Source organism: Sus scrofa, chromosome 1 (genome assembly GCF_054392235.1).
Source record: "Sus scrofa isolate SSC_HxYL_T2T_F1_AM1 chromosome 1, Sscrofa_HxYL_maternal_Yorkshire_Landrace_v2.0, whole genome shotgun sequence".
Taxonomy (NCBI): domain Eukaryota; kingdom Metazoa; phylum Chordata; class Mammalia; order Artiodactyla; family Suidae; genus Sus; species Sus scrofa.
Window position 1 is genome coordinate 44,564,174 of NC_139383.1, and position 26,979 is coordinate 44,591,152.

At 37.8% G+C, this 26,979-nt stretch overlaps 1 protein-coding gene and 1 long non-coding RNA gene across 7 annotated transcripts in view; both read left to right on the forward strand.

The window, feature by feature from the left end:
- Nucleotides 1–26,979, forward strand: part of PHF3 (PHD finger protein 3) — a 1,103,753-nt gene that overhangs the window by 370,089 nt on the left and 706,685 nt on the right. The window lies entirely within an intron of this gene.
- The window catches only part of LOC146406051 (uncharacterized), a 215,811-nt gene that overhangs the window by 3,268 nt on the left and 185,564 nt on the right, over nt 1–26,979 (forward strand). Inside the window, exon 2 of one of the 6 annotated variants that reach the window (XR_014804964.1) lies at nt 15,719–15,819. The exons of the other annotated variants lie outside the window; for them this stretch is intronic. This is a non-coding gene — a long non-coding RNA (uncharacterized LOC146406051). The remainder of the gene's footprint in view (nt 1–15,718; nt 15,820–26,979) is intronic. 6 annotated transcript variants of the gene reach the window in all.

Genomic DNA, 26,979 nt, shown 5'->3' on the forward strand with positions numbered 1-26,979 from the left:
TAATACATGAAGTTAAATTGCTTTTAAATGAATACATGTTTCAAGGTAGCATCACAATGAAATTATTTTCTCTTCAGAAGAACTGCCTCTCATTTTTGGATGAGCTAACTGACTTCATTACTTTCTGAACTTTTTTTTCCGGTCCACCAGTGTCATCTTATTCTGAAAACCACAGAGAAGCTGCTTTAAGGGAAAGGTGTATGGAATTAACTAATTTGGAGTCAGTACTGATTGCAGCCAACCCAGCCCCTCCCTTGCCCATGTTTCCATCATTGCATGTTGGCTTTTCTTTTTTTTAAAGTCTTATTGAAGCATAGTTGATTTACAATGTTGTGATAATTTCTGCTGTGAGTGTTGACATTTTATATTGCCTTATTCTTCAAACCAAAGAGGATAAACACAGTGGTATGGTAATCTTGCAGGCTTTTTTTTTTTTTTTTTTAACCCTTAAGCCCATCATTGCCTGTTTTACAGAGCAGAGATGTGTTTGGAATTTGGAAAGTAGCTGACAAGATTTTGTGGATTCAAACTATTAATAGTATTGGTTGAAAACATGTCTGCAGAAGCCACTTTTTTCAGGCATGCTGTTTTAGTTAGTAGTGATACCCAGTCATTAATGGAAAGTCTGAATGGTGATTCTATTTTAAAGAAATAAAGGAAAAAAGAGAAATTCCTGTTCTCTGAAATCTCACCTAAATGCTAAGTGGAGGAATTACAGTTTGACTTAGTGAAAAACAAGGAAAAAGAAGGTTCGATTATTTTCATACAAATTAGAGTAGCTCTTAACAATGTTTTCAAGTAAAAATCCTCCATGGTTTATCCTCATGAATAGATGAGACTACTTTTTAATTATTGATATATATTTGTTTATTATAAGAATGTTAAACTTTTCCTCCTTTATATTTTAATGACTATTTTCATGTTAGTAGAAGACAACTTTAACTTATGTAAATAAGCACAACTTTCTGAATTTGATTTTCTCTTGAATTCATGTTGACAATAATGTCCAATTCTAGGATTGAGAAATATATTTAATGCCAGATTCATCTTTCAGAAACGAGTTCTTTTTAATGAGTTTCTATGAAATGCTTAGTATGAAGACATTATTATACAAATACAATTCACAAGACACAAACCTTTAAAATGATAACAAGTGACAAAAAGGGGAGATTTGAAATAGATACGTATAAAATATTTTGGCTCAACAGATTTTTACAAGACAGCAACAGTTAAAAGGAAATTTACATTCTCTGATACTTTCTTGAACATGAAGAGTTAAGTCGGAGAGCATGTATCAATTATTTCTTACTGGGAAGAAGTTGTTTTTCATCTTTACTTGGTTAGAAAAATCAGTCTACTTGCCTTTGATTTCTGACCATAGTGATCTTTTTTCTTTAAAGACGTGCAGTCTGGAGATAATGGGCTAGAAACAAACGTAGGCTAGAAACGAACATATGTGTAGAACTCTTTTTGTAAGATACAGGTTCATAGAAGAATTTTCAGGTTCAAAATGTGGAAGTAGACTGAAGGATTTGAACTGCTGACTTAGACATTTGACAGTATTGGTGTTGATCCATTCCCAAACTTCTGTTTATAAGCTTCATTTCAGCAGGATGCTAAAGGGATTAAAAGGAGACCACAGCAATAACAGACAGAAGGTGTTGTCCTGTCACATGCTTCAAGAGGTCTTGAAACAGCTTCTTAGAGACTCACTCATAGAAAGCTTCTCTTGGCATATGTGAAAGAATTTTTAGCACTGACTCCTAAACTGGTATCACCTGTCTTTAATTTCTTTGGCTATTGTGACTAATTTTTATGTAAATTTCATGGTGACATAAATAAATTAGGGTTAACCCATAGCCTTAAGTATGACATGTAGAAAGAAATTTGACCATGCACCAGGACACTTAGCCTAGGAGATTCCTAAACAGACTACACCTTTTATTTCTGTTCTTAACTTTATACTAAAAATACTATTCATCATATTTTAGGAAAATTCCAGTTGTTGACTACGAAATTTAAACTTTACCCACTGATGTTATTTTTTCACATTTCTTTATGAGAGAAATTGATGAATCAATCTGTAACATAATCTAACCTGTGACAGTACCTAAAGAAAATGTTAAAATTTAAAAAATTTGAAATGTAAAATTTAACAGAATATCATTTTTTGTGCCTCATGCAAGATATTGCCACACAGTGAATCAAAGTGGAAATTTGGCAGTTGTCCAGCTGATTTGAAATGAAAACCAGCTAAATATGACCACGCAAGAAATCAAACTGAAAAATTCAGGTCTTAAAGTGGGCTTTCACCAAGGAAACTTCTTCCCATCTTAGTAGATTGATGCTTATCCTCCTAAACAAACTAACTCTTTCTCCAAACAAATCATGTACTCAGAATGTGGCCAAGACCTTAGTAGTGTCTGTTGGTGTTTGTAAATATTTTAAGAAGAAAGTGACTCTGAAATGGTTCAAAATGAACACATATTTTTACTCCTTAGCTTTCATTTTCTCTGTGGGTTTTCAGTGGCAAAATAAATTTGAAGCCCTAATCTACATCAATGTATATCGCTTTGTTCTTGGGTATATGAGGAGATTGCTAATTGCAAGTCACTGCCTTTTCTTATTTTTGGTAAAGAGTGTGGTAAAACAGCCTTCCAGTAATGCAAGGAGATAATTTTATTAGCCAACTACTATTTTTAGAAAAAAAAAAAAAAAAAGGCCATGTCTGTGCATTTAAAACAAGGTGCTAGGAGTTCCCGTTGCGGCGAAGTGGAAACGAATCCAACTAGGAACCATGAGGTTTTGGGTTCGTTCCCTGGCCTTGCTCAGTGGATTAAGGATCCGGTGTTGCTGTGAGCTGTGGTGTAGGTCGCAGACTCGGCTCAGATCCTCCTGCGTTGCTGTGGCTCTGGTGTAGGCCGGCAGCAACAGCTCCGATTAGACCCCTAGCTTGGGAACCTCCATATGCCTTGAGTGTGGCCTTAAGATGTCTTTGTCTTTGTCTAAAAACAATAATAATAATAATAATAATAATAAATTAAAAAAATAAAGCAAATTGCTAAATTAAGGCAACACTCCCAACAATTAAAGGGGTCTGTCTTTCTTCCTTTCTTTTTCTTTCTTTCCTTTCCTTCTTTCTTTCCTTCTTTCTTTCTTTCTTTCTTTCTTTCTTTCTTTTTCTTTCTTTCTTCCTTTCCTTCCCTTCCCTTCCCTTCCCTTCCCTTCCCTTCCCTTTCCCTTTCCCTTTCCTTTCCTTTTTTCTTTCACTTTGGGTAGCAAACCTGAAAACTACACACAGTTATTTCAGTTGGAAGAAAATTCCAAGAGTAGGTGTCAAAGGAGACATTTCAAAGCCCATGTTGTCAAATAGCTTGTAAGCAAGTAGCTGAAGAACTGGAGCAAACTCTTGGCTTTTAAAGGGGGAGGGGAAAGGTGGGTGTGCTGCTGATGGCCACCTTTGAAGCACAGGAGGAGGCAGACTTAATCCCTGGGTGCCTGTAGCTGTAAAGGTCACATACTTTGGGATCTCAGCCCAGTGGCTGCATTTCATGGGACATTGCCCTGTCTTCTCTCCGAAAGTAACACACCCTCAATCTGATGACATTATCTTAGTTACTTTCTTAAGAATGGAGGAGATTGATGAGTAGCAAGGAAGGAGTGATAGACTGGATATCAGGATACTGGGAACTGATCTGTGGTGTGAAATGTTGTCACATTTCAAGCCCTGTTCATTCATGTAGATAAAGCCCTGGGGAGTTCCTGTTGTGGCTCAGGGGTAACCCAACTAATATCCATAAGGATGCATGTTCAATCCCTGGCTTTGCACATTGGGTTAGGGATCTGGTGTTGCCATGAGGTGTGGTGTAGGTTGCAGATGCAGCTCAGATCCAGCGTTACTGTGGCTGTGGTGTAAGCTGGCAGCTACAGCTTTGATTCAACCCCTAGCCTGTGAACTTCCATCTGTCAAAGGGGTGTTGTCTAAGAGAGACAAAAAGAAAAAGAAAGAAAAGAAAGAAAGAACCAGCTGCATTAGATGACCTCTATCCAAGGATGTTCATGATTCCAAACTCTGAAATTGAACAGACTCACATTTGATTTGAAAATAGTGTTAATGTTTCTAAAAATTTCCAGCATGAGTGTTATTTCTAGCCTAAATTCCTTCTTAAAGAATTGCACATTATAAACTTTACTTGAAAATGTCCTCTGTTCCCCAGATCTCACCAAGTAGGGGCCTATTCTTAAATATTAGACAGAATTAGTTAGCCAGAGATCCTTTAGAATTCCAGGGAAATGTAATATAAAAGGGAGCTGTGTCTTCCAAGCATCCAGCGAGTGAATCTCAGGTGGCTCCAGATAAGCCACTTGCCACTCACATTCATGCTGAGGCTTCCATGTTCACATTCTGAAGGAAAAAGTATGTCTTTGTGTCTGGAGTGGGTGTTGTAGGGAAGGAGTGGGCAAGGAGGGAGCTGGAGGCTACAGGTGAGGAAGAAGGAATTGGCTTCTTTTTACTTCTCTATCACAGTCTTTGAGGCAAATACAAATACATTTTCAATCTGAGGATATTGACATCAGCAGTGCTAGGATCACACTACTTAATGAAGCAATTCACATTAGCCTCCTGTATACTTTAAATCATCTCTAGATTACTTATATACATAATTCAATGTAATTGCTATGCAAATAGTTGTAATTACAGTGTAAGTGGTTGCCACCATGCAACAGATTTAAGTTTTTGTTTTTGTTTGGAATGTTCTGGATTTTAAAGGATTATTTATTGAGACTGTTGACATACAATATTACATTAGTTTCAGGTGTACTACATAATTGTTTGATATTACATATATTATGAAATGATCACCATGATAAGTACGGTAACCATCTGTCCCTAAATTATTATAACATTATTGAATAAAATCCTTATGCTATATATTACATCCTTGTGACTGACTGACTTTATAATTGGAGGAATGTACCTTTTAATCCCCTTCACCTGTTTTTCCCATCCCCTCTTCTGCAAACGCCTATTTGTTCTCTGTATTTATGTCTCTGTATTCATTTTGTTTTGTTTGTTTGGTTTGGTTTTTAGATTCCTTGTGTATATGAGATCAGTAGTATTTGTCTTTGTCTGTTTCACTTATTTTTCTTAGAATAATTTCCTATAGATCCATTCATGTTGTCAGAAAGGGCACGATTTTATTTTGCCTTTTTATGGCTGAGTGATTTTCTATTGTGTGTCAATCTTTACTCATCCATATGTCAATGGATATGTAGGTTGCTTTCACATCTTGGCTGTCATAAGTAATGCTGCTGTGAACATAGTGGTGCATATATATTTTGGAATTAGTGTTTTTGTTTTCTTCTGTTAAATACCCAAAAGTGAAATTTCTGGATCATACATCAGTTTTATTTTTAATTTTTTGAGGAAACTCCATATTATTTATCACAGTGGCTGCACAAATTCACAGTCCCACTAGCAATGTATGAGGGTTCCCTTTTCTCCACAACAAAACTTGATATTTGTTATTTTTTGATAGTAGCCATTCTAACAGATGTGAGGTGGCTTGTGGTTTTGAAATGTACTTCCCTGATAACTAGTGATATTGAGCATCTTTTCATGTGTCTGTTGGGTATTTGTATGTCTTCTTAAGAAAAATGTCACTTTGGGTCATCTGGCTATTTTTCTTTTTTTTTTTTTTTTTTTTTTTTTTTTTTTTGTCTTTTTGCCTTTTCTTCGGGCTGCTCCCACGGCATATGGAGGTTCCCAGGCTAGGGGGCGAATCAGAGCTGTAGCCACTGGCCTACACCAGAGCCACAGCAATGCGGGATCCGAGCCACGTCTGCAACCTACACCACAGCTCACAGCAACACCGGATCCTTAACCCACTGAGCAAGGGCAGGGACCGAACCCGCAACCTCATGGTTCCTAGTCGGATTCGTTAACCACTGCGCCATGACGGGAACTCCATCTGGCTATTTTTCAATCAGGTTGTTTGTTTTTATTTTGATGCTAAGTCATAAAAGTTCTTTGCATATTTTGTATACTAACTCCTTATCAGAAGTGTAGTTTTCTGTGCAAAACATCTTAGTTTGATGTAGTCCCATTTGTTTACTTTTGCCTTTGTTTCCTTTGCCTGAGGTGCCATATCCAAAAAAACATTCCTAAGACCAGTGTCAAAGTGTGTACTGCCTATGTTTTTTTTCTAGGAGTTTTATGGTCTCAGATCTTACATTTAAGTCTTTAATCCATTTTGAGTTGTATATGGTTTGAGAAAGTAGTTCTGTTCGATTCATTTACATGGAGCTGTTCAGTTTTCCCAGCACCATTTATTAAAGAAGATTTCTTTCCCCCATTGTATATTTTTGCTTCCTTTGTTGGAGATTAATTGACCATCAAGGTATGAATTAATTTCTGGGCTGTCAATGCTTTCCATTATCTATGTATCTATTTTTGTGCCAGCACCATACTGTTTTGATTACTGTAGCTTTGTAGTATAGTTTGAAACCAGAGTGCTTTCTTAAGATGAGATAATTTTTTTCTCTTAACTATTGAATAAGGTTTGAAATACATCTTTATAAGAAATGGATAGAATATCTCTGTCCCTTGGTGTTTCTGAAAACTTACACACTGCCACTTCAAAATATACTTGCACATATATATTTTTTAGGAAGCAAAAGAAATAGTTGAATTTTCCAGCTAATCAAGACATCGATTTATACCTCTATTTTCTTTGCATAAAGAATCTTTAGGCCAATAAACTCAGTTAAAAAAATTTTTGTAACTCAATGACAAAAATGTCTTTGGACATTCTAAATAGTCACGACTCCAGCTTAACTTGTTACTGATATTTTAATAATTTCATTAATAATAGATAACATTTTGAATCCTTAGAAGGCATTTTACATATAGTTTATTTAAGTTTTCTAACAGCTCTATTATCTTAATTTTTTTCTTTCTTTTTTTTTTTTTTCTTTTTTTGTTTTTTTTGCCTTTTCTAGGGCTGCTCCCACGTGGCATATGGAGATTCCCAGGCTAGGGGTCTAATCGGAGCCATAGCCACTGGCCTGCACCAGAGCCACAGCAACGCGGGATCTGAGCCGTGTCTGCAACCTCACAACAGCTCACAGCAATGATGGATCCTTAACCCACTGAGCAAGGCCAGGGATCAAACCACCAACCTCATGATTTCTAGTCGGATTCGTTAACCACTGCGCCACGGCGGTAACTCCAATCTTGATTTTTTATATTAGTGAGCTGATGTTTAGTTCAGTAATTCTTCTGAGATCAGAGTGAAAAAGAGTCGAGAACATGATATTTGCATTTTACTGATTCCATGACCTCTTCTCTAAAAGGTGGTTAGCATAGTTTTTACTCTGAATTACAAGAAAGATATACTTAGACTTAAGTTTTATTTGGGGAAATTCTCTCTCAATGCTCAGTTAAGGTCTTAATGGTTCTAAAATGATCCAGGAGTTCCCGTCGTGGCACAGTGGTTAACGAATCCAACTAGGAACCATGAGGTTGCGGGTTCAGTCCCTGCCCTTGCTCAGTGGGTTGATGATCCAGTGTTGCCTTGAGCTGTGGTGTAGGTTGCAGATGCGGCTGGGATCCTGCGCTGCTGTGGCTCTGGCATAGGCCGGTGGCTACAGCTCTGATTCAACCCCTAGCCTGGGAACCTCCATATGCCGCGAGAGCGGCCCAAGAAATAGCAAAAAGACAAAAAAAAAAAAAAAAAAAAAAAAAATCCAATGTTTACTTAGGGCCTGGGATTTAAACATCTATTAATATATCTTGACAGACATTGAAGTACATAAATAACTTGAAGGTACTAACTAGATTTCTTCAGGTTTATCATAGCAATATTCTTTGTATTTATTTTCTTTCTGTAACTATTATGTCCTTATTATAGTCTGACAGTAAGAAATTAACCAATAATATGGATCAGAATCCCATAATATGAGTGTATAATTCATAACCTATGCCCTGACCTCTGCAGAAATGAAGAACCAACCTATTAAACTCAGAGATTCTACAGAGTGAGGAAAATATCTCAATGTTTAAATATTATATTATCTTATTATCTCAGTGTTTAAATAATTTCCTTGTCTCTTTACCCTAGTTTTACCATCTGTGATGGATATGGTTAAACAATATATTGCTTAGTTTCGACTCTTTAAAAACTCCGGGTAAATTGATTCATACAGTATTTATTCTTCTGTGACTTGCTTCTTTCATTCAAATTTATGTTTTTGCTCTTTATGTGATCGGTAAAGCTGTAGTCCATTTATTTTCTGCTGTGTGCACTGCTGTATACAGTATGTTGTAGAGAATAAAACTACAGTTTTATTCATACTATTGTTAAGGGGGATTTCAGTTGTTCATAACTTTTTGATATTGAAAAAAATGCAGCTATCAACATGTCTCCTGATACATACATGTATAAGAATTTCTCTAAAGTATATCATTGGAAGTACAATGACTAGTTATAGGGTTTATGCATGTTTAACTTTACTGAGTAATCCCAAAATATTTTTCTGATTGTACCTGTTAATACTCTCATCAAAAAGTGAGAGTATTACTAACCTTGGCCTACACATGGTTTTGATTTTTAAATTGGCTAATAAAGAGTTCCCATCATGTCTCAGCGGACTCGAATCTGACTAGTAATCCTGAGAATGCAGGTTTGATCCCTAACCTCTCTCAGTGTTAAGGATCCAGTGTTGGCATGAGCTGTGGTGTAGTTCACAGAGGCGGCTCGGATCTGGTGTTGTTGTGGCTGTGGTGTAGGCCAGCAGCTATAGCTCCAATTGGACCCCTAGCCTGGAAACCTCCATATACTGCAGGTGTGGCCCTGAAAAAAAATACAGACCAAAAATAAATAAATAAACAAATAAATAAATTGGCCAAGTTATGTGTGTATTGGAATCTTATATTCATTTTCTTTTCTTGATTACTTATGACAATTAGCTATAAATATTTCCTCTTCCACGAAATGTCTGCCATGTTTTTTCCTACTTGGTTGCTTTTTTTTTTTTTCTTTTAGATTCATAGGAGTTTTTCTTATATACTGAATACTAATCCTTTGTTATACATGATGTAAATATCTTCTCCCATTTGTAGTTTGTCTCTACTTTTTTAGTTTCTTTTGATGAACAGAAGCTCTTAATTTTATGTTGAAAAATTTTCATTTTCTTTACATTTTTGCTGTATTTTGCTTATTAAACTCCTCCCTGAGATTATAACAATATTATATTATCTTTAAACGTTTTCCTCTCACATATATTTCTCTAATTCACCAGAAATTGATTTTTAGTAGTTTTTTTAGTGAGGTGTAAAATAGAAATTTTAATTTATATTTTTCTATATGAATAATCTGCAGTCCCATCAATATTTGTTAAATAGTCTACTCTTTCTCTACTGATTTTCTACCTGAAAAAAATCAACTTATACACACATAAGTTTATTTCTGGCTTCCCTTTTTTGTTAAATTGTTTATTTCTTCCTTTGAAATTATCATACTATTATAACTAGTATAGTTTTATGTTAAGTCTTTATATGGTAGGGTACAGGTAGGGTATATTGCCATACCTCGTAGTTTATCTTAAGTGTATCTTGGATGTATTTTTTTTTTAGGGCTGCACCTGCCACATATGGAAGTTCCCAGGCTAGGGGTGGAATTGGAACCACAGGTGCTGGCCTATGCCACAGCCACAGCAACTTGGGATCCCTGACCCTCGGAGTGAGGCCAGGTTTCGAACCTGCATCCTCATGGGTACTAGTCGGGTTCATTTCCACTGCACCACAACAGGAACTCCTATATCCTGGGTATTTTTGTGTTTTGAATTACCATGTAAAATTTTAAATTAGTTTACTAGGTTCCCTGAAAAATCTTCTAGATCAATTTGGGGATAATTGACATCTTTTGCCAGTGGGTCTTTCTATGCAAGAATTACAAAATAGTTCTCTCTTTAAGTATTTTAAAATTCTTTCAAGATGTATTCCTGGGCATTCTCCAATTTTTTGTTGCTCTTGTTAATGGTATCTTTTTTAAATTTAAAATTTCTAATTTTTTGTTGCTGTTGAAGACTATAATTGTGCATTCATTTATTTTTTTAATTCAGCCACCTTGCTAAATTAGCTTATAAATACCAATACTTTACTTATAGGTTTTTTGGTGTATTTTATGTGGACAGTAATATCATCTGATGATGATTTTACTTCTCACACTGAATTAATTGAGATGACCAAATTTTCTCCTTAATCTGTTAATGTAGAGAATTTCATCAAGTGATTCCCTAATATTAAGCAACCATGGTGATGATGTCTCATGTTTTCTATAATTTTTTGGATTTGGTTATTAATATCTTACTTAGGAATGTTTATGTTCATGAATGAAATCGTGTATTTCTGTCTTATAGTATGTTTTTCCGGTTTTGTTATCAATACTATTTTGGGGATGTTCCCTCTTTTTTTCTTTTCTAAAAGAATTTGCTTATGATGGAATACTTTTGCTTGCAGAGGTCAACACCAGAGCATCTGAGCCTATTCCTGCAGTCGAATTAAAAGACACTGTAGGAGTTCCCTGGTGACCTAGCAGTTGGGGATCCAGCATTGTCACTACTGGGGCTTGGGTCACTGCTGTGGCCTAGTTTGATCCCTGACCTGGGAATTTCTGCATGGCATGGGCACAGTCAAAAAGAAAGGAAAAAAAAAAAAAAAAAAAGACTTTGTGCTGTTTAAAGAAAATTTAAATTTTTTTAACTTTAGAAGACTAGAGTTTGGGAAAATTATAGCAGTTGAGAAAGTTTATTCATGGGTTAGATTTAGTCATGTTTTTCTTTTTCTTGCTTCTGTTATCTAGGTTTTTCTTTATGATGAAAAGAATTCACGTCTGTGCTATGGGGTAATTCATATTTATATGTAAGTCTAATGAAAGTTAGATACAGGAAAAAGAGGAGATACTAATTCAGCCTCTTCTAACTTGTCAGTAGTCTTGGAAAGTATCTAGCAATTTTGGGAAAAAGGTCTGCTTGTTAAAATTTGGGGATTTCCTTGCTGGAGAGGGTGAGTAGAGTTCGACGCTCTTTAGGAAAGTGGCTTTTGGGGAAATAACAATTGCATCTCAGGTCTTATGATCTTCAGCTGCTGGAAAAGGAAGGAAATCAACTTTAGCTTAGATAATCAAATACATTTTACTCCAAAAGCCAGGGAGCACAGAGTATAATTATCTCTGGATTCTTATGGCAACCAATTCCATATACTTACCCCTAAACCTTTATTCCAAACATTCAGCTCCTTTACAACTGCTAGCAGATTATGTTACTGCTTGTAGTAACTGCTCATTTATGTTCTTCAGTCTCATAACAAGGACTTCAAAACATTTTACTTAATACATCTCATTTCCACATAAAAAGATAAGCTTCAAGTGAGATGTCTTTTTAGTCTGAGTTAAATGGAGTAGAATAAAAATATGAACCATACAAGAGTGACCCAACTTGCATTTGCATTTCCAGTCTAACTGCTGAGGTGTGTCAAGACAAACTGAAAAAATACATCAATTAAGTATACTTACTCCTGACTTCCAACTTGCAGTTATGATCTAAGTTTCACAAGCAATGAGTAGGGTGTCAAAAACCAAAGATTGAAGAATCACCAACCAAGTTACAGCATTGCAACATTTCTTTACATGTTTTTCTTCCCTTTTTCTCTGGATACATTAAAGCAGTTTGTAAAATTAAGGCATAATTTGCATACAGAAAAGTTCATCCTTTGCATTGTGTTATATGGTTTTGATGAATGCATATAAGAATATAACTCCCATCCCAATTAAGATATAGCAGTTTTATTACTCAAAAAAAAAATCCCCTCAAATGTCTTTCTAGTCAGCTCTTCACCCCTCTCACTCCTAGACTCTGGTAGCCACTGATATCTTTTTGTCCCTGTAGTTTTGCTCTTTCCAGAATGCCTTATAAATAGAATCATGTGGTATGCTGCCTTTCTTTGTGTGGTTCCTTTCACCTAGCAAAATGCATTTGAGATTTATCCAAGTTGTTATGTGAATTAATAGTTTGCTCCTTTTCACTGCTGAGTAGTATTCCATTACATTGATGTATCACAACTTGCTTACCCACTCACCAATATTTGAGTTGTTTCTACTTTTTGAATATTTCTTTTTACTTTCCATTTTTTAAGATCAAAACGTAAGCCATGATTTATATAAAAATAAAACCATCTAACATGTTACTTCCCAGTCACGTAGTAGGTCTTTTTTAGCCTGAGGTGTTGAGCTGCCTCCACGTCTGAGCTCTACTCTCATTTGTCACATTTGATATGTTTCATCAAGATCTAGAAGCTATATATAATTGTTTAATTTTTCTCCAAAAGTTATTACTGTTTGCACAATTGAGGCCATTTCTTAGTGACAAATTCAAAGTATGCATTGTACTTGGCAGAATGAACACTTCCTGGTTTCCTGTAAAACTGTTGGCTTGTACACCCTTTCTTTTTTCTTGATTTTTTAGGGCCACACCCACAGCATGTGGAAGTTGCCAGGCGAGGGGTCAAATCGGAGCTACAGCTGCCAGCCTACACCACAGCCACAGCAACTTGGGATCCAAGCCCTGTCTGTGACCTACACCAGGGCTTGGATCCCCAACCCACTGAGCAAGGCCAGGGATTGAACCTGCATCCTCAGGTTTACTAGTCAGATTTGGTTCCTCTGAGCTGCAGTGGGAACTCCCTTTGTACACCTTTTTCTTAACCAACAATGTTAATGTCATTTTCTGTTTTCCTTTCTAAATTTTTAAAATTAATGTCTAAATTTTAAAGTTATTTTTTCATTCTTCGCATAAGTCAAAACCTTTAGTTTTTTATTAGGTGTAAAACCAAAGAATTACCAATTACTTGCGATGTTCTTTTTTTCTTCTCTAGCTGATCAACAATATGTAAACTCAGTGTTAATTTTTCAACAGAGCTCTGGTGCAATTTAGTTGAATCGAGTAAAACTTTTTCAAAGTTTATCTCTGATAATTTTCTTTTGTTTATTACTCATTAAATTAATAATCCTACTTTGAATTCTCCATATTAGACAGTGATTCTTTGCCTTATTATTTTTAATCTACCTTAAATGTTTGGTTATTCTACACTCCCAGAAGTATTACCTGTTTTTTAAATATCCTTCTGGGAGTTCCCGTCGTGGCTCAGTGGTTAATGAATTCGACTAGGAACCATGAGGTTGTGAGTTCAATCCCGGGTCTTGCTCAGTGGGTTAAGGATCCGGTGTTGCTGTGAGCTGTGGTGTAGGTTGCAGACGCAGCTCAGATCCCACGTTGCTATGGCTCTGGTGTAGGCTGGCAGCTAAAGCTCCGATTGGACCCCTGGCCTGGGAACCTCCATGTGCTGCGGAAGCAGCCCTAGAAATGGCAAAAAGACAATAATAATAATAATAATAATAATAATAACAATAACAATAATAAATAAATAAATATCCTTCTGGAGATACTTATTCATAAATGTACTCTGCAGTACACACTGTTTAACCTGCATTTTTCACTTAACATATTTTTGAGACTGTGCCATATTAGTACCTAAAGAATTTCTTGATTCTTTTTTTACAACTGCTTAAGATTTAATTCTATGAATATATCATAATATATTAGAGCAGCTCTGTAGTTCCCTTGTGACAGAGCAGGTTAAGTATCCAGCACTGTCACTGCAGCTTCTTGGGTCACTGCTGTGGCATGGGTTGGATTCCTGGCCTGGAACTTCTGTATGCTGCAGGTGTGGCCAAAAGAACAGAAAAATATTGGAGCAGTCCCTACTGACAGACATTTTAATTCCTTCTAATCTTCTAGTGTTACATATAGTGCTACATTTAATAACCAGTACCTAGGTCATATTGCACGTGAGTGAATTGCTATAAAACAAAATTTTAAATTGGAATTTTTAGGTCAGAAGACTTTTGCATTTTTTATTTGATATATTAGCAAATTGCTTTCTACAAGGATTATGCCAGTTTATAGTCCTATCAACAATGTGTGACAGTACCTATTTCCTTGAATCTTTATAAAGTGTTAACAAACATTTTGATTTTTGCCAATCTGTTAATTGCATAATGGTATGGTATGTTACCAGAGATTAAATCACAGTGGAATTTTTTTTATTTTCACTTAAGAATAAGGTTGAGTATCTGCTTGAGCCATTTGTATTTCCTTTTCTGTGAAACCTTACATTTAAACATTAAAAATCTAAATATTGCTGTAAAAAAGTTTGGTTATCCTAGCATCAAAATTTGAAATCCTTTCTATTAAATATTCTATAGCAGTGATTCTTAAAAGAGTAGTCCCCAGGACAGCAGCACCAATATCATCTGGAAATTTATTGGAAATACAGATTCTCAGGCTCTACCCCAGATCTACTGAACCAGAGCCCTGGGAGGCAGGGCCCAATAGTCTGTTTTCATAAATCCTCTAAGTCATTTTGATGCATGATAAAGTTTGAGAACCACTGCTGTATATACCATAGAAGTTGGGATTGTGAATTACTTTTTAAATATTACAGTCCCACTGTGATTTGTCTGAAAGGCACATTGACTGCTCGAATTCTTTTCTTTTTCTTTCTTTCTTTTTTTTAGTATGGACAGATTGGATGATATTCTAGAACTCCCACTTGAGCTTATTTGAGAATCAAACATGAAGACAGTCTTTGTACTTTGAGAAACACCTTAGTATTTTAGCTTCCTGATCCTTAATAAGAAGTAAATGATGCAGTTGGTTCAGTACATTTTCTGGTGCATTTGTGCTGGCTTCAGGTTATGGCTTTTAATTTTTCTCTACTTTCCTCCCCTACTCTTTCCTCTTTTTTTGTTTCAGTTCCTACAACTTGAGAAGAAAATGTGCTTGAGGGTGGAAGACAAGTCTGTCCTGGGGATCAAGTTTGGAAAAGATAGAGGCTTTTGTTGTTCTTCTAGAGGAGAGAATAATTAGGATCTTTGTAGAATTTCTATTTTTATAATTCACAGTGATCTTATCCCATATCCCTAATCTTTCTGACCAGAAAAATATCAAGAATTGTTATTCTTTTTTCTTGACTAATGTGCTTTGTGGATGGTTTTTGTTGAGTGTCATGCACTGTAGGATTTGTGAATTAAAGTTTCCTAAGGGTTACTGTGAAAGCCTTTCTAAGTTTCAGTGTCTAGTCCAGATCTCTTAACTGGTGTGGAAAATCAAAACAGCAAAAAGATTGTCCTCAAAATATTGAGATACTGGTTGGTCATGCTGTTTTACTTTATTTGGTTTAAGCCAGCAATGGAGTCCTTTTTTTCCAATATTATTTTTTGAGGAGGTAAGGAAAAATCTTTTATTGTCATATGTTCCATTTTTATGAAAAGTGAAAAAGGCAAAGAAAGGGACATTTAAAAGCATAGATCCTGAGGAAGGAAAAACAAAGTGTCATTTATTGAAAGTTGTCAGTAGTTTGAGGTCAGCTAGCTTTCTGCTCTGTGTATGCACTGCCATATCTAAATGGTTTTCCTGTATAAATTCCACTCTTAAATGTTAAGAATTGTTTTCTATAGATTAAAAAAAGTGAGTCACATTGCTTTTTAAAACACTACCCCCACCCCCCGCACACACACACAGAATTCTACCTTTCAGATCTCAGTAGAAATCAGTCACTGACTTTGTCAATTACGTTGTTCCCTTTTCACTCCCCAAGGATTTGAGAAAATGGCACTGAATCCCAAATGAAAGAGGATAAAGGAGTTCATAAAAGAACTAAGATTACTCAATGACTCCATTTCAACAGTCATTGATCTGGTAAGTGGAAAGATTATAATTTTATTATGCACATATATACACACTGGTGGCATGGATGAAATTTCCTTCAGGGAAATGACATCATGGAGGAAACATACTCCAGATGAACTTCCCAGGTGCTATTATGTATTTCACCTTGCCCCTCCTTCTGGATCACAGCTGTCTGGTGTTACTTGAGTTGTGGACAAGGCTGATGTAATGTGAGCCATGAGTGTGGAAAGAAACCTGGACTTGGAAACATAGCATGTGAGGTCAAGTTCCACCTTGGCCTCTTATCAGCTTTTCTGTCTGGGGCTGCTCAGACCTTTTTGACCTTTATGGCATTTCTCTAAAATGGGCATGATACTACATGTCTTTCTTTCCTTGGGTTTCAGATGGAATCACGGATGTGAACAATCTTTGTAAACACAGTGCATGGTTCAGAAGGAAGCTATTATTAGTATTATTATCACTATTAACAACTATAAGGCTTTTGAGAGACAGGGCATGAAAACAGTGATGAAGGGCAACCATGAAAAACACTATACCCTGAGGACAGAGAGAATTAGGATCCCACTGAGAGTGTCTGAAGAAACATGGAATGATTACATGTCTCATTTTTTCTTTCTCACTTTCTCTAAATGACATTCATGGCTCCTAGGAACCCAGGGCTCCTCATGGCACTTCCTGAATTAATCTCGAAACAATGAGAAAACTTTGAATCTCTTTTTGGGCTGCTGCATTAATTTCTCTTGCTCAAGACATTGCTATCTCTCTCCTAAAGACTGAATTATGCAGGGATGTTGAAACCTTCAACTCCCCCAGTGAAGGGATGGCAAAAGTGGCTGTATACTGAAAAATGCAAGGCATCTGGAAAGAGTGCCCAGAGGCTGTAATGTGCCCTGGTGACCAACTGGCTGCCTGTATCCTGTTCTCTCATTCTTTTATTCCCTCCAGACATCCATGGTTTCTTTTCCAGCCCTGAGTAGTAATGACTTCTTCATTTGGCATAGCCAGTGGAGAGGGAGAGCAAGGGAACTTCCCAGGCCACGGGGACCATGCCTTGTTTCTATTGGCCAGAAGAGATGATGGACAAGCAGCAGATGCAGCTGTCAGACCAGCCTCATCGCTCAGCCTCTGGAGATTATTGATACTCAGTAGAGGCCAGTCAGCTGTTCAGTGGAAGAGTCCCAGGGTCAGTATTGGTCCAAATCTGGGAATATTGGTGTTCTCAGAAAGCAATTGCTTCCTAGCCCTATGCATAGAATGCTAATATCTAGGTAGCATCACTGCAAAACTCCCCAAACCTGCACTCTCAGAAGAAGCAGCTGGATAAAATTCACTTATCTCTCAATTCCAGGGTCCCTGAGAGGTCCTAACATCCATTGGATGTTGCCCCTTTCTTGTCTCACTTCCTCCTTATCACCTTACTCTGTTTCCAGATTTAGTGACAGTGACATTCCTAAGACACACCTGGCAAGTGCTGCAGACCCCAGTTAGTGAAACACTATCTGTAGATTAGCGCTGATCCAGAACTAGGCTCCAGGATGCTTGTTCAAGCCCTTTTCATTTTGCGTAGTTTTCTTTCAGGAACTAAGGTTGGCCCATTAATTGCCAATTTGCACACACAACCCCCGATATGCCTGCATTGCTAGTCCTTAGTTTAAGCTCTGTGTTTGTAAAGGGCAAAGGGGATAGGGGTATACATTGTTTTTTTCTATGAATCGGACCTCCTAGATTCAGTTCATGTGTAAGTGCACGAATACCCCTCTCTGTGGGCTCCTTAACGAACAGCTGAGTGGTCTCTGATGCATTTCAGTCAGTGATCGCTGTAGAGTGAAGGTGGAGCCTGGGACTGACTGAGGCAGCAGTTGCTGCCTTCCTTCACTCTCTCTCTGGCCAATAGAAAGAGTGGAGGACCTGCCCTTGGGCAGGATAGACTGACTGCTGACTGATAAATGGGATCTTTACCAGGCTTGTAAGAAAAACTCAGCGACGTTATGATAGGATGTATGACTATGACAGTAGACCTTTGGTCCAGTGCTCCTTTGATAGGTCAAATACTTTTAGGAGTCAGAAATACTGTCTGTTTACAGTTTGTCGTTGATAATAAATTCCTTATTGTCGGATTGCATGGTTTAGGGCCGAGTATGTTATTTTGGGAAAAGTGACATAGCTCGTAGGGCTACATAAATATATCCTTAGTGTTGAAGAGTTGGATATGAAACAAATTATTACAAAGTAAACCTGACTGGCAAAAATAGTACAGAATTAGTTTATACTTCAATGGATTATAAATATAAAGCAACTGTTTTAAAAAATAGCATAGAAAGAAAACATTTAATTTTTTCTTTCTAGCAGTAACCTCTCTGGTATCCGTCTTGCCTGGAACAAACTCATATTCTGGGTATAAGTTTTTCCTGCCTATGGGACCTCAGCTAGCACCACTATTCAAATTCACAATACCCCTTTCCTGGGACAGCCCAAAGTCAATGACTTGTCAGTGGGTTGTATAATACCTTAAGCCTTTGCAGAGTAAGGTCTTTTCATGAATGCATCACAGTACTCTCTGCTCTACCTCACCTCCTTCCCTTCCCTTCTCTTTCCTTAACAGCTATTGACCTAGCAGACACTGCTCAATAAACTTCCTGTATACAGATCTGCAGTGAGTGACCAAGGAAAGAGTTTTTAAAATATAAAATTCCTGAAGTGGAAAGAATTAAAAGAAAGGCTGGTAGAATAATGTCAAGAAAATCTCCCAGAATTTAGAACAGCTAGATGAAATGTGAGAAAAAAAAATAATGTTCTTCCAGAAGGAATTTTGAGGAAGGGAACAGAAAAAAAAAGAATAACAAAAAATAGAAAAAAATTGCCAGACTTAAAGGACACAAATCTTCAGATTGAAAACATTCCATTGAATATTCAGCTAGATGGATGGAACAAAGATTTACCTTTGAACACACCAATGTTCAATTTTAGAACATTGCAAATAAAGGGAAGCTCGTAGAAGTTTTAGAGATAAAAAGACTTTATCAAGGCAGAATATGAATCAGACTAATATCATTTATTTTCCTCTGCTGTATTGGGTGAATGTAAAAAATGAGAATTCTTTTGCCTGTAATGCTTGTATTGTTCTCTTTTAAGCAACACAGATTTAGAATATAGAATTGCCATTTCATTGTCCAAGGGTCCAATCATACTCTTGTTTTTGCTGTGAATACTTACAGAAGCTTACGGCTTATTTTTTTTTTAATTTTTTGAATCTATAAACAAAACGCTTTTGAGTTAAGTATAGTTACAGATTGGAAAGCAAATATAAACCCAGACAATTTAAAAATGATATAGTTTTCAGAATTTGGAACATAGAAATGGGGGGAGATGTGGAGGATATTCAAGGTACTAATTTCCTCACTTGACAGGGTATAGTTAAAGTATACTCTCCACAATTAATGAAACAAGAAAGAGATTTTCAGGTGTTAGGTTAAAAAGGTAAATAATAGAAGAATTAAAATAATGTTATTAGTGAAAATGAAACTGACAGCACTAATGGTCTGAACCCAGGCAAAACCCAGATTGGGATTCGAACCCACGGTTTTAAATTAGAATCACTCACCTGGTGTCTGGACTCACTGAGGTTCATGTTCTTCATGCCTCCGCACAGAAGGAAGTCAGTGAGAGACAAAGTGATAGGTAAGAAGTAGATTTATTAAGATAGGACGCTTGTGAGAGATGTAAGTGGGCAGGCAAGGAGGCCCTGCCCTGAGGATCTGGTGGCCTACAGTTTTATCATCCAGGGGGAGCTGGCGTCAGAAAAGACCATCTCTTCCTCTTTCTTCAGAGTAGTAACTCCTCCTTAGTATCCAGTAAGTTGTGTATTCAAATCAGCAGGAAGGTGGTCCTCAACCTCCTACCCTGGATCTGAACCTGAATTCAAGCCTTGCTCCATCCCTCACCCAATGACATGAGGCATAGCTCGTGCCTCCACTAGTCAAGCAAGCCTGCCTTATTCTGATGGCTTTCTTGAGCAATTATTACCTTACAGTGATCTCCCAATGTCCCCTAGGTTTCCCTCTCTAACTATGGTCCCTGATTGGGACTTCTACAACTACCTGTGCCTACTCCATCTCTATCAAAAGGAGAGAGGAGAAGAAGTGAGAAATAATGTACGTAGAGTCACTAGGAACTTCTAAAAATTGACACATTGGAAAAAAAAAGAGCATAATACTGCAGATGTTCCCTTAAGTGATCTCATTTAGCTTAGCTGAACAATGTTCCCCTTTTCTTCTTTAACATAGGGACTAGTGGCAAACAGACCACTCTAGTCATTCCTGCCTGCAGTGCCTGCCAGTTGGTTTGTAAACTCACCCAAGAGTCCATTGTGTTGCTCCACACTTGTTTACTACCAAATTAGACAAGAAAAATTCCATACCTATGTGTGAAATACACATATTATTGTTATGCACAGAATCATGTCCCCCCCCCCAAATTCATATGTTGAAGCCCCAACCCCTGATGTGACTATATTTGGAGGTAGGACCTTTAGGAAGATAATTAAGATTAAATGAGGTCATAGAGATGGGGCCGTAAGCCAATAGGACTAGTGTCCTTGTGAGAAGAGGTGGAAGCACGAAAAACCCTGCAGAGATCTTTTCAGGCACACAGAAAAGAGGCCCTGTAAGGGCCCAGGGAGAAGGCAGGTGTCTACAAGCCAGGAAGAGAATTCCCCCAGAAACCAAGCCTAATGACACCTTGATCTTGGACTTCTAGCCTCCAGAACTGTGAGACATTTCTGTTGTTTAAACCACCCAGTCTGTGTTATTTTGTTATGACAGCCCTAGCAAGCTAATACAATTATTATGTAAATACATGTTAGGAAGTACACATAGTCATTACTAGCCATTAAATTAGAAATAAGCTAGTAAAATATGTGTGAGATAAGAGATGTTTTATATGAAAAGTCACTGTGAAAATGTCACTTTGGTTTTACAAAGTTCTTTGGTAAATGCTTTGTTAAAGGCAAGTTACAAAAAATATTGTCATTGAATTTGGTATGGGAAGGCAATGTTCAAAGAAAGATTGGAAGAAAATGAAAAGCAATCTAGATTGATTACACACGGTTGCTTTGTACATGGCTTTAACTCCTCGCTGCACATTAAAGAAATGATGGCTAGAAATCCTACGCCAGGTGTACCAGCTGTGGTTGATACATGACAGACCATGTGCTGTTCAAATGGGCAGCTTGTCTTTAAGAAGAGAAAATATCTTAGGCATGCATCAATGATCTATATGTCTTACTTATTATAATTTCTGATGTTAATTGATTTTTTTCCATGATAAACTACTGGTCCAAAATCTTCTCTATTGAAAAGTATACTGGCAATCATCAAAATAATAAGGAGGAGGAGGAGAAACAGGAGAAGGAGAGCAGTAGGGAGGAGGAGGAAAAAGAGAGAAGGTTTAACTATCAGTTTTAGGGAGTAGGTCTGGAGAATAGAGGAGGAGGATGAAGAAGTCTTTTATTTTTCATTTAATATCACTCTGTACAGTGTGGACTTCTCATATACTACTTATATAAATTATTTTATTTTATTTTATTTTATTTTTTGTCTTTTTGTCTTTTTATACTCACTACATGTGGAGGTTCCCAGGCTAGGGGTTTAATCAGAGATGTAGCTGCTGGCCACAGCCACAGCAACACAGGATCTGAGCCACTTCTGCGACCTACACCACTGCTCATGGTAAAACCAGATCCTTAACCCACTGAGTGAGAACAGGGATTGAACCTGCAACCTCATAGTTCCTAGTCAGATTCATTTCCGCTGTGCCATGACGGGAACTCCTAGGAATTACTTTTTAACAAACATGCAAATTAGTAAATCTTTGTAGACTTTGATTCCATGTTATTTAATTATCTAGGATGTTACAGCTGACTTTGAGTTCAGGCTGTAGAGTAAAGCTATCTGTATTTGAAGCCTGACTTCACTGTTTTCTTCTGTGTGAGCTTGGACAGTTTCCTTACCTCTCTTCCTCATCCGTTACCTGTAAAATGAGGATAATAATAGAACTGACCTCAAAGAATTTTGTGAAGATTAAATGAGGTAATATATGCATAAAGCATTTATCTCAGGGTCAGGCACATAGTAAGAGAGCAATGACTGTCCAGATAAATTTATATATAAGATATTTATTACAGTATATTTTGATCATTAAAACCTGAAACAACTCAAATGATAAGGAATAGGCAAATGTTTAAATGTTATATTTTATTTATAGATGATGGCTGGCTATTTTAAAAGTCTTATTTCTTTCATCAACATGAAAAGATACTGAATATATACTCTTAAGTGAAAAAGACAGGCATAAAACTGCCTATATCTATATCTGCACACAATACACATATATGTTTTAGACACACACACACACATACTTATTCCAATGTTGTAAGAGAAAAATTCCAGTATATAATAAAAGCCTGGAAGGAAATAATCGAAGTGTTAGTGGTGGTTGGCTCTTTAGGTGATGAGATTACAGGTGATGTTTACAGTCTTCTTCAGGGGGCTTCCACCTCAGTGGGAGGGGAGGTCATTTGTTTCATTTGAAGAGAGTACCTCCCTAAAGTGGAAGCTCTCCTGCTGTAGCTTGTGGTCGCCTATCAGATGCTGCTGGAGCCCTATTGCTGTCAACTGTGTCTGTGTACCTGAGGGAGGCACCTGAGAGCCGAAAAGAGGAAAGGGAGGAAGAGGATGAGCATAGTGGGTAGGATGGTGATAGACTCTTCAGGGCCATGAGGGATCAGCAGGAATAATGATGACACTGTGAGCTGTGGGATCCAATGTGTCATGGAATGATCTCCTTAGAGATTCTGCAAGGTTTGGTGAGCAATGAGGTGTTGGGAGGAGTAGAGGCTATGCATTGAGATGTGAGGTTTAGGGGTTAGATATTTCCCACAGCCTCCTGTCCTCCTTTCAAAAGATCAACCAGGTAGCCTTTGGCTCTGCTTTGTCCTTCAGATCTTTCAGAGCTGTGTGGCCCAGCTCTCTCCCCAGCACAGGACACACACATGTCTTTCAGTGCTGCCCTCTCTTCCAGTCCATGCTTGCCAGCCCTCCTTTAATCTCCTGCCTTCCAGCACCCTGCACACCCAGCGCTCCACACATTCCACTAGGTCAGGACTCTGCTCTCAGGGCTCTTTCATCATTGGAAGACCGGGCTGTTGTTGCTAAGCAGAGTATACAGGGCACAACTGTAGCCAACTGTTTAACTCAAGCTAATTCATGGTATTTCTCAGTTTGCCTGGATTATCAATTGAGGAAGCAATGATTTCCCAGTTTACTACAAAAGTTGGTGTACCTTGACCACCTGCTATGAATTTTACTCAAACCCCAGGAAGCAAACATTGATTCAGTTTATATTATTGGTAGCATAGTGATTAGCTCTGCAGGAAAATAAGAAGTCCCCAAAGAAATAGATGACCTTGATGCTGGGTTAGAGAGTAAGACTACATTTTTGAATCAGGACAGATCAGCACTTTTGTGCTTGCTTTTTGTTCCACTTAATTAAGTGACTTGGAGTAAATTGTGTGTGCCTGCACAAGTTCTGAACTCTCACACATAGAGTTCACTTGAAATTAAAGAGAACTAAAATCAAATTCTGACTCCACTTTGCACTAGTGCTATTATAGGTGGTCAGTTGCTTCAGTTCTCTGAGTCTCAATTTCCTCATATGTAAAATGGAGGCGATAACAGTCCCTGTGAAAGTAAATGAGAACATGTATGTAAGGGGCTTCTCGATGTGTGTCTAGGTCATCGCTCAGCAAATACGATTTTCCCGCCCCCACCAATAACTGTTTGTTATATGGACTTGAGTGTAAAGTTGAACTTTATTTTAATCCTGAGAAGGGCTAAAATAGTTGATATTTATTCCTTAAATAATAATAAATACTGCAAGGATTGGTACACTGGGAAACAGAATGATCATTTGGAACTTTCTGTTCTAAATAATTTCTGACTTAACCTTGAACTGAATGTCACTGGTTTTGGAGAATTGGCCCAAGACCTGATGAAACAACTCAGTAGGTCTCATTCTCCTAGTTTTTACATATATGACAAAACATGGTATATCTCAACATTACCACATTCCAAGATCTTAATGGTTAAATGGGTAGGAAACATCAAGCATGGTGTCTTTGTCAGAGCAGAGGGACATTTTTGTTGAATGAGGAAGGTGTAGTCATTTTTCAGACTAGAGGCTGTGACCAATTCCTTGTGTGCAGCCTGGAGGTGTTCAGTGTAGGAGGGCTCTCACCTGCTCTGTGGTAGGTAATAGAAGAGCCCTTTAAACATCCTTCTCTTGTGGCTGATGGGCTGTTGACATTTATTGGATGCTGCCTGGGTGCTAATCGCCTCACTCATTTACATCCTCATCTCTTTCATTTCTCCCAACCATGCCTTCCCACAAGCTATTTCTGAACTAAATGAGGACAGTGTCTCCACAGCTTGGAAAATTCACCTATTTCCCATGGCTTTTGGGCAAACTGACAATCACTGACACATGGGGGGGGGTAGTTAGGTGGGGTATCAGCTTAGGGGGGAAAGGAGGAAACGCTAAACCAAGCAAATCGAACTTGAGTACATTGAGACCATGTTTAGGGAAGCAGGAGGGAAAGGAAAGGAATATTGATAGAATGCCAATGATGTATTAGGTGCTATGCATAAACGACCTGGAAAGAATCTCCTGGAATATCTTCTCTCAGACCTCGATCCTCTTTGTGTCATAGGATCTTTTGAAATACACAGGAAATAAATATGGATAAACTAGAGAACTTTAGAGGGTGTTGGATAGGACGGGGGAAATGTTAAGGGAATCTGACTCTTTCCACTCCCTGAAGTTTTGCATAGATCTGTCACCATATTTCAGGGTGTCCTCCTTGAGCTCATAAGATGTGAGGCCTGAAGGAAAGGGCAAGAATGAGCTCAGGGCTTAATGAGCTCATGGCCCTATTTTACTTACTGTATGACTTTGCGAAATGAAGCTCTGAGGGTTTCAGCAGCCTCAGGTGCAAAATGGGGATAATATGTACTCGGAGGGTTATTTGAGGACTATAAATGATGTTTGTAAAGTGCCTAGCAATATATTTAGTACTCAAAATAGTATGATTATGACTTGAATCTGTTACTGTCCCTAAATCCAGTGCCTCAGAATCACTTGCTTAGATTATATACATTTGTCAGTTGATCTAGTATTGTTGTCTGATTTGACACCAGGTGATTTTTTTTTTTAAGTGCCACATCTGTGGCGTAAGGACATTCCCAGGCTAGGGGTCAAATCAGTGCTACAGCCACAGCAATGCCAGATCCGAGCTGTGTCTGTGACCTATGCTGCAGCTCATGGCAACACCAGATCCTTAACCCACTGAGCGAGGCCAGGGATCGAACCTGCCTCTTTATGGATACTAGTTGGGTTCCTTACGGCTGAGCCATGATGGGACCTCCCCAGGTGATCTTTTTAAAACACAAATTTAATGTCCCTTTCCTACTTCAAAATTTTAAGTGCCTAAATCTTTAGTGCTCTTTCTTAAGACATTTAAAAAGCTTTAGAATTTGTCCCCACGCTCTTTAAAAAGACTCCCTTTCCTTCTTTTATTCTCCATCCCCAAGGCAGTCTTCTTAGGCAAGTGGTTTGTACAGTCACACAGGGCCTTGCTTTCAAAAGGGACCCCACCCTTGGTCTAGCACTCTGTTATGGACTTCTTGAAATTCCTGATAATTTTGTCTTTGAACTGTGTTTTGTGAGCTACCACACAGTAACAATGGAGCATGGACATGCACAGTGCAGACATATTAGGCTGTGGCTTACATATGTGTGAGTCAGCCCTGCTGTAGCCCATGTATGAGCAGTTACCCTGGCCTCCTGGCATGTACCTGGGACAGTCTGGGGTGCCATGGGTGCCCAAGGGATCTGACCCCAAGGGTCAGAACCTGGATTGGCAACTGCCATGACAGTAGTAGAAGCTGAAGCTGTAGCAGTGACAGCAGTAATGGCCCTGAGAGGAAGGAGGGACATTGTATGGGGTCAACACCTCTGCTGTGGTGGGAGTTGGGCTTCTTGTCCATCCCTGGAGCCCATCCCTGTGCATTTGCACAAATATGAATTCTACAGCCTGAGTGCAGGGTTGGAACTCTAGAAGTGGGACAATAAACTTTTTGGTAAATTACTACAAAGTCAAAATGTACATATAGATATTGCAATAAAACATATCAGGAAGTTCTTAAAAGAGTTTTGAATTTCTGGTTTTGAATACTACTGCAACATTACAAAGAAAATATCCATAGGCTTAGGATTGGAAATTCAATTTAAAGATGATCACATTTGACAGAAAAGAATGCTATTTTCATATTGCACTTCACATGAACCTTTAATGAGACAATTACAGAATCCAGTTTTCCTTGCAATTAAAGACACAGAGATTGCAGTTCCCATGTGGCACAGCAGAAACGAATCCGACTAGGAACCATGGGGTTACGGGTTCGATCCCTGGTCTTGCTCAGTGGGTTAGGGATCCGGTGTTGCCGTGAGCTGTGGTGTAGGTCGCAGACGCAGCTCGCATCTGGCGTTGCTGTGGCTGTGGTGTAGGCCAGCAGCCACAGCTCCGAGTAGACCCCTAGCATGGGAACCTCCATGTGCCATGGGTGCGGCCCTAAAAAGACAGAAGACAAAAAAAAAAAAAAAAGATAGATTGCATAAACAAGTATTTTGAATTATATGCAAATCATTAAGCTACTTTTAGTTTCTTATATAATCTACACAAGTTTTAGGAAATGTCAGAGGAAACATTGAAATGTCATTGTATAAATTTACATTCAGATCTACAAGAAATTGATTTATATGAAAAGTCAAATCTTTAAAAAATTGTTTTACAAGAGTTCCAGCTCCAGCTATACTAATATTTATATTATGGAATAATTTATCAGAAATGTATTGCAATGTTGTCATTGCCTATAGAGTACCCTTACCGATGCCAGTAATTTTGCCTCAGCAGAAAGACCATTCTTAAAAATTAAAAATTATGAAAAAAGTCTTTGTGATCTTGTATTAGCAACTGACACTGCTTTTATTATATTGTTTGAAAATTAACTTCCTAAAATTATAATTTCTTTTTTCCTTGTCAATGAATTTGTAGAA